Genomic DNA, 13,949 nt, shown 5'->3' on the forward strand with positions numbered 1-13,949 from the left:
CCAGCGCCGTTACTATTACACCACGCAAATGGCAGACTCTCCCTACTAAACAGTATGGTCCTAGCATATATAGTAATATATATATAGTAATGCTAATAAATATGTAGTAATGCGTATTTACTTTTTGTCTCTGAGTTTTATTTTGGGGGTGTTGGAACTTGAACCCAGGAACGCACACAGGCTAAACTTGAGCTCTACCAGTGAACTACACCCCAAGTCCCTATTCACCTCATTGAAATTTGTTCCTCTTCTTCCCCTTGGAAGAAAAAAGACACAAAGCAGGTACTGTTAGGCTGGAACCCCCACTTATCCTTACTCCCCCACCTCCCACCCGCTTACACAAGCTGGGAAACCCCATCTTCCCTTCTTCCTTCAACCCTGCCCAGAGAAAACTTCCCCGCCAACTTGGAGAAAACTCCGGGGGGCTAACACGTCATCACTCCCTGTCTCCGCCCTTCCAGCGACCCAGTGCCCGCCCAGGGGCTCAGGTTTTGGCCATGTGTGGGCACAATCCCAGCTCCTAGCTGGCACATCATCACTCCCCACCTAAACTCTATAAAACTCCCTTGCTTTAGCCTAGATGTGTGACTTCACGGGCCTCCACCTGTGAGATTAGGGATCCCTCCCAAGAGTTGCCTCCTACGTTGCCTGCCTTTATCTACGTTTCATCTCGTCTAATCTGGCCTATGTCTGTATCACTGAGGGAGAGAAAATGTCTCTCTGGTACTAAGGTCGTCCTAGTTACTGATCTATTGTTATGGCAAAACACCATGGCCAAGGCAACCTCTAAGAAAAGTACTTATGGTTTCAGAGGTTAAATCCACAACAGCGGAATGAATTCACAGACGCGGAGGCAGGAACAGCTGTGAGCCCACGTCTTGATGTGCAAGTAGGAGGCAGAGAGGGCCAAATCAGAATACCTCAGGCGTATTGACACCTCGGAGCCTGCCCCCGAGACTTGATATAACTTCTTCCGACATTGCCACACTTCCCAATCCTCTCCAAACAGCCGCCAACTGCAGACCAAGCGGTCAAGCACATGAGCCTGTGGCACCATTGTCGTTCAAACCACCACAAAGGCCTCCCTGACTCCCTTACAAAGTTGTGTGGGCAAACTTTAATGTCTTGGCGTGTCTTATTTGGATTTCTTCTAATGCTCAGGGCCTCTCTTCCCACTCGGATTTATTATCATTTGCTATCTCTCTGCCACATGGGCTTTTGGTATTTCTTCTTCACATTACCAGCCATATTTCTAATATTTCCAGGAAAAGTATTAGTGAGCACGAAGAGTTTTAGTGGCGCAATGGTGTTTAGGCGGCTTAATCTCAGGTCTGGTCTCTGCTCAGGTACGAAACGAAGAGACAGGAATTGATAAAAGGAAGCGTGTCCCCCCCCCCCCCCCGCACCAGGTTTATTGAAAATATGGCATAACAGATTAGGTAGCTCCACGTGGTGTTTTGAAATTCATCCCACCCGTAGGCTGGCTGAGCTGGAGATTAGAGAGACCGCCAAAGTCCAGAAGCTTCAGCATTTCTTGGTGTCAGGATCTACCTCAGAGATCTCCTGATCTAGGGCTGAGACCTCAATAATTATCTCCCCCCCCCCCCATCTCTCCCTCTCCTGCAACTTGATAGAGACACCGCTCGCAGGACCTCTCTGAATCTACTTCATCAGATGCGTGACATAGCCGGCTATCTTGTTCTGAAGTTTCTTGCTGGGGATGATGGTGATTTCCTTGCACATGCGCTGTTGGTGTGGAAGTCATTACCCAGGCACCGGTAGTACTTCTCAATGATGACCCAGGCCGCCTTCCTTACAATCTTGGTGGACTGTACCACGTGAGGCGGAACATGCTCAAACTCCTAGAATCTCAGAGATCTGAGATGGCAGAAGTAGAGTCCCCTGTTGCTGTGTAATTAAAAAAGGACACGACAGGTTCCCGCGCATCACCACTTCATGCTGGGCCCCTGGTACTCTTGGACCCGGCAGTCGCTCCCTGGTTTTAGCTTTGGCACCATAGGGCCGTTTAGAGCTAACATTAATTTATCTCAGCGGCGGCTGGTTCCAGTGTGGCACCACACCACGTTAGCCTAGCTATCTTCTACCCAGTGGTCTCTCTGCTCCCATTGCTAGTCCCCCTGGCCAGCCCTGAACTCTGGTCCCAGCTACCAGGTAACATAAAGACTCAACAAACTGTAACCCAACAACCGGATTTATATGTTAAATACTCAGTCCACAGTACATCCACAGAATAAATTCACTGTCAATTAATAAAGATAGGAACTGCCCACCTAGACAAGATAAAATCGGAATCATCTTCCTCCATCGTCTCCGTCTTGAATCCTCTCCCACCCCAGACCTTTCCCCACCTACCCTTCCTTCTCATCCAATGATAGGCTTCACCTTATTCTGGGCCTGCCTTACTGCATAATGGCATCATCCTACACATCACCCTTTCTGCCTACTTAAAAAAAAAAAAAAGAAAAGTTTTTTTCATCAAATATAAGCTATGCACAGCTATTACCATTAAAAACCATCTAGATGACTATATTTTCTCAAGGTTAATTAGCTTGGGTAGGCTATGAGACTAATTAGTCTTCAACTCCGTCAGAAATCTAAGAATGACCCAATATCTATAAATATAGGAAACCTAACACAGCTTCCAGAACTGAGACAGGTTGTGAAAGACTGAAATGTAAGAGCTATTAAGAAGCTTGGCCTGGTAGAAAGTAGGTATGTTATGGGGTTCCTGAGAAGGACCCTAGGGGCTTTTGCCAGGCTTACACCCACCACCTCAGATCAAGATTAGGCCAAGTGCCAGCCTCCCGCCTTGGGTCAAGGCTAGGCTAAGTTCCATTCTCCACCCACAGTTCTCAGGAGGAGCAGGGACATTCTTGAAAAACTGCAGAATGTACTGACTGATAGTCAACTGACAGGTCCCAGATAGAGTTCGAATGCAAGTCGAACTCTATGCTTGCTACCTAATAGTTTAAAGGTCAATATGCTTAGCCAATATGGTTGAACTGTAACCTTGCTGATGTAACCTGTGTCCCCAAAATTATAAAAACTGCTCGTAATAGCCAATTGGGGTCACCTTCTAGTCACTCGCCAGGAGGGGCTGATTGAAGGTTGCCCCCCACGCGCTGGAAAACAAAACTCTTGCGTTTGCACTGAACTCCGTTCTCGTGTCTCACTTGGAGGATCTCATAGGTAATTAATTAAGACTCATTTCGAGCCTTACAGTTACAGAGACAAATTTCCACTAGCACAGTCCCCTGTTAGCAACATGTGAGAGAATATCTCCAGCCTTCAGGCCCAGGATCAACTGACAGAATTTTGAAATGCAGAAATTTTGATGGGCTTATAATTCTGGCTCAGCAAAGATTATCAGTTGACTATTCTGCATAATGTGTCCCTTTTTGGACAGTTTTAGTCTGTAGGTGAAATAGGCAGTTTTTGCCCAGTGGCTGCCTAGCCAGGAAGTGTTACCTCACCTGGAGGTAGAGATGTTCAATTTCTTCATTAAATCCACCAAATGGCAACTGTTAGGAACAGATATGTCTCAACAAAAGATATATAACTTTAAATGCCATATTTTGTGGATTGCTGATGTTTTTGAAAACCATCTACCTATATAAAATAATCTGGACTGCTGTCCATTAACAATTCTCAGCTATTTCTGATGAGAATATTTTAAAAACACCCTAATGGTGAACTAGAAGCCATGAATTTGTTATTTGGCCCCTAATTCCTATGTTTAATCAACTCAGAAGTTTGTAACAGCATCAATAGAAGGACTGGGTCCAAACCTTGTACTTTTAAAATTTTTGTAAGAAGTGCTATACCAATGTAAAGATATAACTTTAGCTTAGTTACCAAATGAAATAATGGCTGTACAAATCAATCTAGCTAATTCCACCCAGTTAAATTATGACCATTTCTAAATTCCTCATTAAAAACAACCTTAGAATAAACCACCTTCAGCCCCCCAAAGTCCAGGGAATCGGGGCAATGACTCTTCAATAACTTCTTCAAGCTGCACGTGGGCTTTGAGATATCTTTGGGGTGTAGGAGGTATGGAAAATGGAGCAAATGTTGTAGCCTGGTGTGTCTGTCTTGACTGGACCAGTTGAAAGTCCTTGAGATCAGTAATCCAAGCAGGCACATTCTGAAAAATATAATTCTCAAGACAAAAGTTTTAGCATCATCAAGATAATTTTTTTGTTTCATTCTCTTGAATCAAGTTTTTTAGACGGTCTCCCTCTATCAAATCTGATCCATATGACTCTGGAAGGTATCCAGAGTCTAATCACCCTTTTTAAATATACAAAGACAAAACCTTTCTCCCAAAATACTGTGCTCTTTAGTCTGTAACCAGAAAAGCTTGTATCTTGTACTCTCTCCCAGAGGAATAATATAACAAGACTCAAAATCACAGCCATTATGAAAATTAAAACCATTTTTAAAAAAGAAGTAAGCTAAACAACAGTGTGTGAGCCTGTTAGGCTTCTCTAACCTGTCTTATCAGGAAATTAACCCAAAATTCCCGTGGAGCCCACGTTAAGAACCTGAGCTTCCTGTTGTGGTAAATATCAAAAATAACCACAAACCCTCGCTAGCTGACGTCAATGAGCCATATGGCTTTTAGCAGGGTAATTCATAAAACAAATTAAACACCTTCTATCAATTCCAATACCAATAAGAAGTAAGTAATTTATCAAACCAGCGCTTTAGCCCAAAATATATATCAATGTGTCAAGCTCTACCTGGAATATCAGATTTTTATTTATTAATAACTTCCATAATACATGTCTGAATCCACTCTGCCTGGTGTACAGACTTCTATTTTTAATAACCTTATTAACTTGTAAATATCACCACTCTCTACTTGGAGTCAGTGACTAATTTTCCCTATCTTAGTTCCGAATCGAAGGTGAAAATCCCCACGTGATTCGGGTAAACTCTGTACTCTCTTCTAACTATAAAGATAAACTTAATCATAATCCCATTAGTACCTGTCATTAAGAAGCAGGCAGCTTGTCTAACCAGGATTTTAACCCAGAATTCCTGTGAATCCCACATTAGAAAGAATATGAGAAATAGAGCATTAATTCTTTCTACTATCTTTAAAGCAATTAAACCAAACCTAAATTAAATCATTTTCCAAACAACTTTTGTTAAAGAAGCAAGCAGTTTTTAATCTCTAACTCTCTGAGCAGTCAGTACTTCTCACAGCACGAGACCTACAGCCTGCAAGCCTAGGCAACTTCTTTGTTTTTGTTGTTTAAGGTTCCAGTGCTTGAAACATCGTGTGACTCAACATGGCGCTGGTCCCCTCTTAGAAAATAAAACTTTCTAACTCCTAGGCTGATAATCTTAACTTTACAGTGGATTCTTGCCCAAAACGTTTGTTCGACACCAAGCCACTTCCTCCTGGCTGTCTCCCTTTTAGCTGCCCTCTCCACATGGTCCCCCTAGGTGGTAGTTACTATGTATCACACACACACACACACACACACACACACACACACACACACACACACACACACACACCTCGTTCTGTGGGCCCTGCACGTTCTCACTCCACAAGGAAAACAGAAGCAGATCCACATGCTACAACCGCCTGTCGCCCATTTCTTTCACACACTGTCCTCTTTAGTCCAGTAAATCAAAGTTCCAGAAACTTGTAGTTTAGCAATTAGATTTACATGTTAAATTCCCAATCCACAATACATACACAGAATAAGTTCACTGCCAGGTAATGAAGATAGAGACCGCCCAGCTAAGATAAATTGACCCAGACCACCTGGAATCATACTCCTCCATCCTCTTCATCTTGAATCTTCTCCCATACCAGACCTTTCCCCGCCTACTCTTCCTTCTCATCCAATGAAAGGCGTCACCTTATCCTGGACCCGCCTTGCTGCATAATGACACCATCCTACAGCCTGTCTACACAACTACTTTGGAACACATAACCATACCCCTCAACTAGGGGACCACAAGCAGTCAGTCACATAGCACAGTACTTAAGACTGTCTCTCCACACTAATAAGGTATCTCAGTAGCCTTGGCCTTCAGCCAGTAGCCAGTGACCTCCCCTTCCTGGATATTCCCAGGCCCTTCCCCAAAGTTATATAATCCTTGAGTAAATGCATGTGCCTTCAAAACGCCACTCCCAATAAAGAAATACGAACAAAGACTGAGAACAAACTAAGATAAGAACAAACCAAGAGTTGCTTCATTAAAGATGGGCACAGGGAAGGCCTTCTCCTAAAGGAGCTGTAACACTGGGATTCTTAAAGACCTCCCACCACCACCACACACACACACCTGGCACTCGCTCTATACTGGACCAGGATCTCCTTTCTCCTTCAGTCCTGTTGAACACCAGAATCTGATGCCTCAAAGGAAATTTGGACTGTGGACCCCTACTCCAGATTTTGCCTTGTCCTCCCTGAGCCGGTGTATGGGTGGCGTCCAGAGACGGCAAAAGGAAAGGCAGAAAACAGCACCACAATTCTATCCCCCAAAGTCCTAGCCCTAGAATGCTTCCCTGGAGAGATGTTCATACCTTTTTAGATCCTTGCTACCCAGTGATAGTGCCATATAATCACAGCTGTCATTCACTAATGGGCACATTTGCGACCTCTTTGGAGACACCTGAGTCACAATCTTGACAGAAAATTGTACCTGTCTCAGCTGGTCCCATCATAGACTCTAAGGAAGGAGGAAGGGGCCACCATATGGATTACAGAAACAGGCTGAATGGAACACAGAAAGGACTGTGTTGTCTGCAGATCTGTAACAGAAGAAAGTCATTACCGCCCCAGGCAGGGAAGAATTATGGAAGGAGCTACTAAGCAGAGATGGCCACGATTATTCCCACCACTGAAACCAGTGCCGGGGCCTATAATAAAGCAATAAAGACTATCAAGGGGCAGCCTAGATGTATAATTCTTGAGGGATGCTGGCACTGCCAAAGACGAAGCATGGATATTGAGAAGCAGCCAGAGAGAGATGCCGAAACTCTCCTCCTGCTCAACGAGAAACTGCCAGAGCCCACACTGGCCAGTTCAACTAGGAGCCAGCCAGCAAGGGAGCTTGAGTAAGAGAACCCGGAGCAGTAGCCTCCTCAGGGAGTGGAATGGATGTGAGAGCAGAGACTAGCCATTGTGGCCCCTCACGGGAGAGCTCCCTTTGCTTTCCCAGTGAAGGCAGGAGACTCTTTCTCAACCCTCTCAGGGTTAGTCCTGTAATGGCAACAGCTTCTCTCTATAGAGGCCCACAGGTCGCTGTTCATTTGTTCGCTGTGTACATGTGATGTTTACTACTTAATAGTCAACATATGATATTTCAGATCTGTTGCAGATAACATTCACTATTCCCTAGGCACTCGCTCAGTACAAGACTTGTGCTAGGTGCTACATGCCTGCTCCTCAAATCTCACAGTAGCTCACCACGGCGGTTATTATCCTCCGTAATTAAAGCCAATGATTAGAGGAGAGAGGAGGAGAGAGATCCAACCCATAACCACTCAGTGCTTTACTCAGGCCACAAACCACATCCTGTACTAAATGGCCCCTCAGGACGGAGGAAACAGTATTTATTTGATAAGCATCTGTTTCATCCTGTGCACACCTCATCCTTGCCTGGAACCAGCAGGAGCTGAGATTGGATACCAGGAACAACTGATCTTGGCTGTGAGATCCAAGATCTCCACCTGGGACCTGCCTTATGTCTTCAAGTAAGTAGAGAAAACCAAATTCTGGTAATTGCTAGCTCGTGCTTTTAGCTCACTGGTTGTTTTATTTGGAGTTTGTGAAGGAGGAACTGACCATCCTGTTTTCCCTGACTTAAGGGTTCTCTCAGGTGGGCTGGAGAGATGGCTCAGTGGTTAAGAGCACTGACTGTTCTTTCCAGAGATCCTGAGTTCAAATCCCAGCAACCGATGCCCTCTTCTGGTATGTCTGGAGACAGCTACAGTGTTCTTATATATAGTAAATAAAAAGAGTCCTCTCAGGTGTCAAGACAACCAGTAAGATACTCTCACGGGCGTGACTATCAAGTGACAGAGCTACCTAGTTCAGGAGAATTCTAAATGATAATCTTGTCAGGAAAATGGCTTCCCTCCCAAGACAACCTAGGCCTGAATACAGCTAATTCCCACTGACATGAATGCTCCCCTGGGGCTCCTTCCAAATGGAGGGGCGTGCCTAGCAACTCCTGCTAAGTCTCTTTGTGGGTTTTGTGCTGTTCTATCTTTCTGATTTTGTCCAGGTTTGGTTTAGTTTCTAAGGCAGTCTTATGTATCCCTAACTAGCCTCAAACTGCTGGCCCCTGCCTCCACCTCCCCAGAGCTGGGATTACAGGTTTGTATTCCCACGGCCAGCCTCTTCTGCTATCTCAACACGTCTCTTTCTTCCCAGTGCATCCTGTAGAATTTTACTCTGCATACTAATAAAGATAAGGCCTGTTTTTCTTCCTTTTTTCTTTCTTTTTCCCTCATTCCAAAAGTGCTATATAATGTACTTTATTTTACAGAAATGAAATTATTCCTTCTAGCTAAGGTACGACTGTCTCTTCCCTGAAAGTAGTTTTACTAAGGTATAATTTATATACTATGACATGTCATCTTAAACATACAATCTTGTAATTACAACCAAAATCAAGATATTGAATGTTTGTTGGGTATGGTGGTCCATGCTTTTAACCCCAGCTCTCAGAGGCGGAGGCGGGGGCGGGGGCGGGGGCGGAGGCGGAGGTGGGGGTGGAAAGATCTTGGTGAGTTCTAGTCTATTAGATCTACACAGTGAATGCCAGAACAGCCAGGACTACATGGGGAGACCCTGTCTTGAAAAAACAAAAACAAACAAACAAACAAACATGGAATATCTCATCACCCCCAAAACCTTCTCTCACATTGCCCTATGCTCATTCCTTCCCACAAGCCCAGACCAAGCCTGTCGTCATGGACTAGAATTTCGATCCACCATACTGAGTGACACGGTGGCCCACCGTATTTATAACACTCAGGAGACAGACAGAAATCCCTGGAGCAAACTGACCAGCTAGACTGTTAGTATGGCAGTGAGCTCCTGTTCAATGGAGAGACTCAGTAAATAAGGGGGAGACTGCCAATATCAGCTTCAGGCTTCCACATACAAACACACATATCCCACATATGTAAACACAAATACACTCAAACAGAACAAGAAGACTATCCAGTCTGAACATATACATATCTGTAGAGAGAATGTCTTGTGTATTGTATGGCTGCATCACCTGTCAATTTAAGAACCTACGGCCTATAGGAAAGGGTAGAATAGCAGGCGGGACAACCTGAGGCAGAAAGCATGCTGGGATGGAGCCAAGTGTGGAAAGAGTCAATGGGAAGATGTGAGGAGGGCAGACACATGGCACATGATCAGAGGGAAACTGACAGCCATGTGGCAGAATGTAGGTTAGTATAAATGGGTTATTTTAAATTATTAGCTAGTCGGGGAATGAGCCTAGCTATATGGCCTAGGTATTTATAAATATATTTTGAGTCTGAGTTGTTATTCTGGGAGCTTGGGGCCAGGAGGAAAATGGCCCATTATATATTTATCTCCAAAGTATATCTGTAATTCCTGTCAGTGATACTTTAGTTTCAGTGTGTACTTCTTACACTTATTCATTACATTCATATCTAAGCATTTCGCATTCTTGGATAATAATTTAAATAATATTTAAAATAACATTAAACAAAATATTAAATTAAAATATTAAAATAATATTTTAAAGTTTATATTGAACAACCTGGTTATTCTGGTGGCTCTGCCTTTATAAGTGACTTGACTTTTCTTTCAGCTTTCAATGCTTGTTTTCTTTTTATGTTTTCAGGGTTGCAACTACAGTATGTCGTGCTGAGTTTCTTTTATCATCTTTATTTGGTATTATGTATCCCTCTTCTACTTGCATGGGTTTGGAAATTTGTTCTTCTATAATTTTATTGAAAATATTCTTTCTTTCTTCCTTTGTTTTTCAAGACAGGGCTTTTCTGTGTAGCCCTAGTTGTCCTGGACTCACAGTTCAGATGAGGCTGACCTCTAAAGCACAGAGGTCTGCCTGCCTCTGTCTCCTGAGTCCTGGAATTAAAGGTGTGCCCCACCACACTTGACTTGAAAATATTCTTTTTTCTTCTTCTTCTTCTTCTTCTTCTTCTTTTTCTTTTTCTTTTTTCTTTTTTCTTTTTTTCGGAGCTGGGGACCGAACCCAGGGCCTTGCACTTGCTAGGCAAGCGCTCTACCACTGAGCTAAATCCCCAACCCCTGAAAATATTCTTTATGCTTTCAGTATGGAATTCTTCTTCTTCTTTTTTTTTTTTTTTTTTTCCCGGAGCTGGGGACCAAACCCAGGGTCTTGCACTTGCTAGGCAAGCGCTCTACTGCTGAGCTAAATCCCCAACCCGGAATTCTCCTTCTATGTCCATAATTCAAGGGTTGTGTCTATATACAGTGTATTGAGGCTCGCCCATATTCTGCTCATATTTTTAAAGTTGATCTTTACTGAATGATCCAACTTGTCGTCCCACCCAACACTGTTTTCCACAGGAGCCATTCTCTTGGGAAAGCGTTCCACTGAGCCTTTTTATTTGGCTTACCAAGTTTGTCGTCTGCCATCATTTCAGTTTGGACCTTCTTTAGCAACTCTCTTTCTCTGTTTATTGAATTTTATTTTTAAATCTTGGACTGACTTCCTGATTTCATCAAAGTATGTAAGATGAACAAGTCCTAGGGCAGAAACAAGTGACGCACACACACACAAAAATTAATCTGTAGTAATGACCTCAACGAGAATGATGTGGAAAAACTTTCAAAGGAATTAAAAAGAAGGGTTAGAACGTACCCCATGGAAACAAAAACAAGGCGCTGAAGAAATCAGAAGTTACTGGGGGCACACTGTTGAAGAGGATTGTAGGACACTGGTCTTTTTCCCTCCTTCGCTTCCCAGTTGCCAGGAAGGTCAGTTTCCTCAGCCACTTCCTCCGACCGCGATGCTCTGCTTCGTTAGAGGTCCCCAAAAGCACCTGGCAGTAGACCGGAACCTGTAAAACTGTATCTCTGAGTAAAGCGTCCTCTTTTTTCTTCAATATGTGTGGGTGTTTCCCACCTATGTATGCCTTTGCGTTTTGTATGTTCAGTGCCCGTGGAGACCAGAAGAGAGTGTCGGAACCCCGAGGACTGAAGTTAGAGATGGCTGTGAGCCGCCGTACTGGGAATCAAACCTGAGTTCCCGGGAATAGCAGCCAGTACTCACACTTTTTTACAGTAATACAGAGATGAGTCATATAAGGGGCAGGCCACTGTCGTGATGAGCAGCAGACTGAAGAAAAGAGAACTTGGAAGCTTTACTCATGGTAGACTGCCATTGGATTGGGGAGACCAAAAGATTCTACAGTACTTCTTGGTTTTGTGAGCCAATATTACTGAGAACCATTATATCAAGCCCCCTCTTGAACAGGTAGTAAAGAGAGATAAGGCCTTGGGCATATTGTTGAAGTTATTATGGAAAATGATAAGCCTTTGGAGTGAGAAAGCACATTTTCGTTATGGGTAGGATAGAAATTGTGAATTTTTTATTGATGAGAATATGACTTTACTTTTTTTTTAAGGCAGGGTCTCGCATACACATTGTTTAGCCTAAGCTGGCCTTGAGCTTATTAGACCTTGGGTTCTCAATTCTGTCCCAGCTTCCCAAGTTCTGGCACAAGCCACTTCCTGTCATGTCTTGACTATCGAAACCAAGCTGGTGAATAAAATGTCGTTACATATGCAGTACTTTTCTATCTTGGTGTGCTTAACGGTTTCCTCTGGCTGGACTCGAACTCAGACCACATGACCTCTCTCCTGCAAAGTTACCCCTGAACCTTCTCCTTCTAAAATCTCACATAATGCCCCATGCTTTATTTCTTATGACTTTTTTTTTCAGTTTTCTGAGACAGGTTCTTATTCTATTGGCCAGGCTAGAATTCACTATGTAGTCCAGAGTAGCCTAAATTCACAGTGATTCTCCTGCCTCAGACTCCCAAGTGTTGAGATTACAAGTATGGGTCCTGATATCCAAATTTTTATGTAACTTCCTCCATTGTACCTTCTTAGGTAATACAATTATTATGTACGTCATACAACCTGATGTCTGTTAGCATTACAGACCACACTTCATTTTTGTCCATATCCCAGAATACTTTGCAAATAAAAGAAACTTAAAATGTGTGTTTGGGGGCTCTGAGGTTAAGAGCACTGACTGCTCTTTCAGAGGTTCTGAGTTCAATTCCCAGTAACCACATGGTGGCTCACAACCATCTGTAATGGGATCTGATGCCCTCTTCTGGTGTGTCTGAAGACAGCTACAGTATACTTATATATAATAAATAAATAAATCTTTTTAAAAATGTGAGTTTGGCATATGAAATAATTAATTAATTAAAAAATAGGTTCGACCCTTTCCTGTTCTGACCTGAGTGAAGCAGGCTCGTGGGCCAGTGATAACACTGGGATTAAGAAGTTTTTAGAGGGGGTTGGGGATTTAGCTCAGTGGTAGAGCGCTTGCCTAGCAACCACAAGGCCCTGGGTTCGGTCCCCAGCTCCGAAAAAAAAGAAAAGTTTTTAGAACCCGGGAGGTCGAGGACCGCTGCCTCGAGGCTGTCATCATGCCACAGAATGAATATATTGAATTGCACCGAAAACGATATGGATATCGTTTGGACTACCATGAGAAAAAGAGAAAGAAAGAAGGTCGGGAAGCCCATGAACGTTCAAAGAAAGCAAAAAAAAAATGATCGGCCTGAAGGCTAAGCTCTACCATAAACAGCGCCATGCCGAGAAAATACAAATGAAAAAGACCATTAAGATGCACGAGAAGAGAAACACCAAGCAGAAGGATGAGGAGAAGACTCCACAGGGAGCAGTCCCTGCCTACCTGCTGGACAGAGAGGGGCAGTCAAGAGCAAAAGTACTTTCCAACATGATTAAGCAGAAGCAGAAAGAAAAGGCGGGAAAATGGGAGGTCCCTCTACCCAAAGTTCGTGCCCAAGGAGAAACAGAAGTATTGAAAGTTATTCGAACAGGAAAAAGAAAAAAGAAGGCATGGAAGAGAATGATTACAAAAGTCTGCTTTGTTGGTGATGGTTTTACAAGAAAACCACCTAAATATGAAAGGTTCATTAGGCCAATGGGTCTACTTTTCAAAAAAGCCCATGTCACACACCCTGAGCTGAAAGCTACCTTTTGCCTGCCTATACTCGGTGTGAAAAAGAATCCCTCCTCCCCATTATATACAACCCTGGGTGTGATCACCAAAGGGACAGTCATTGAAGTGAATGTAAGCGAGCTGGGCCTTGTGACACAAGGAGGCAAGGTCATTTGGGGAACGTATGCTCAAGTTACCAACAATCCTGAAAATGATGGGTGCATAAATGCAGTCTTGCTGGTTTGACAGTGACATCATACAAGTCATTCCACTCACTATGGAAGGCTACAGTGTCAGGAAAACACCATCGCTGTGATCTTTCTGAACTACCAATCAGCCTTACTCCATGTGCAGTCATCAAGAAGCATATATTAAATTGTAAAGGAAAATAAAACACTGCCCAATTAAAAAAAATAGGTTCGATCTCTAAGACAGTACAGCAGGTTTTTCACGGAAAATCTCAACTAGATAGGGTATCATTTTAGATAGCAAAACATTTTCACATATACAGAAGAACACACCAACAAACTCAGTATACCTCTAAGGGATCAAAAGAGAGACAAATGTTCAAATGTATGTAGTCGCCTTTACGTTGGAATTGAGCATTTCTATAATGTTTTCTGCCACCAATGAAACTCCTACAGTAAGTATTGAATGACAGACTTCTTATGGTATCAACCTAAGGCTAAAAATACAGCTGCTTACTGACACGCTGT

At 43.3% G+C, this 13,949-nt stretch overlaps 2 pseudogenes; one reads left to right on the forward strand and one right to left on the reverse strand.

Moving 5' to 3' along the window:
* Nucleotides 1-1,435: 1,435 nt before the first annotated feature.
* Nucleotides 1,436-5,467, reverse strand: LOC108351101 (40S ribosomal protein S17 pseudogene; annotated as a pseudogene).
* Nucleotides 5,468-12,648: 7,181 nt separating this feature from the next.
* Nsa2-ps12 (NSA2 ribosome biogenesis factor, pseudogene 12) lies at nucleotides 12,649-13,595 on the forward strand (annotated as a pseudogene).
* Nucleotides 13,596-13,949: the final 354 nt, after the last annotated feature.

The sequence above is a fragment of the Rattus norvegicus genome, chromosome 5, assembly GCF_036323735.1.
Source record: "Rattus norvegicus strain BN/NHsdMcwi chromosome 5, GRCr8, whole genome shotgun sequence".
Taxonomy (NCBI): Eukaryota; Metazoa; Chordata; class Mammalia; order Rodentia; family Muridae; genus Rattus; species Rattus norvegicus.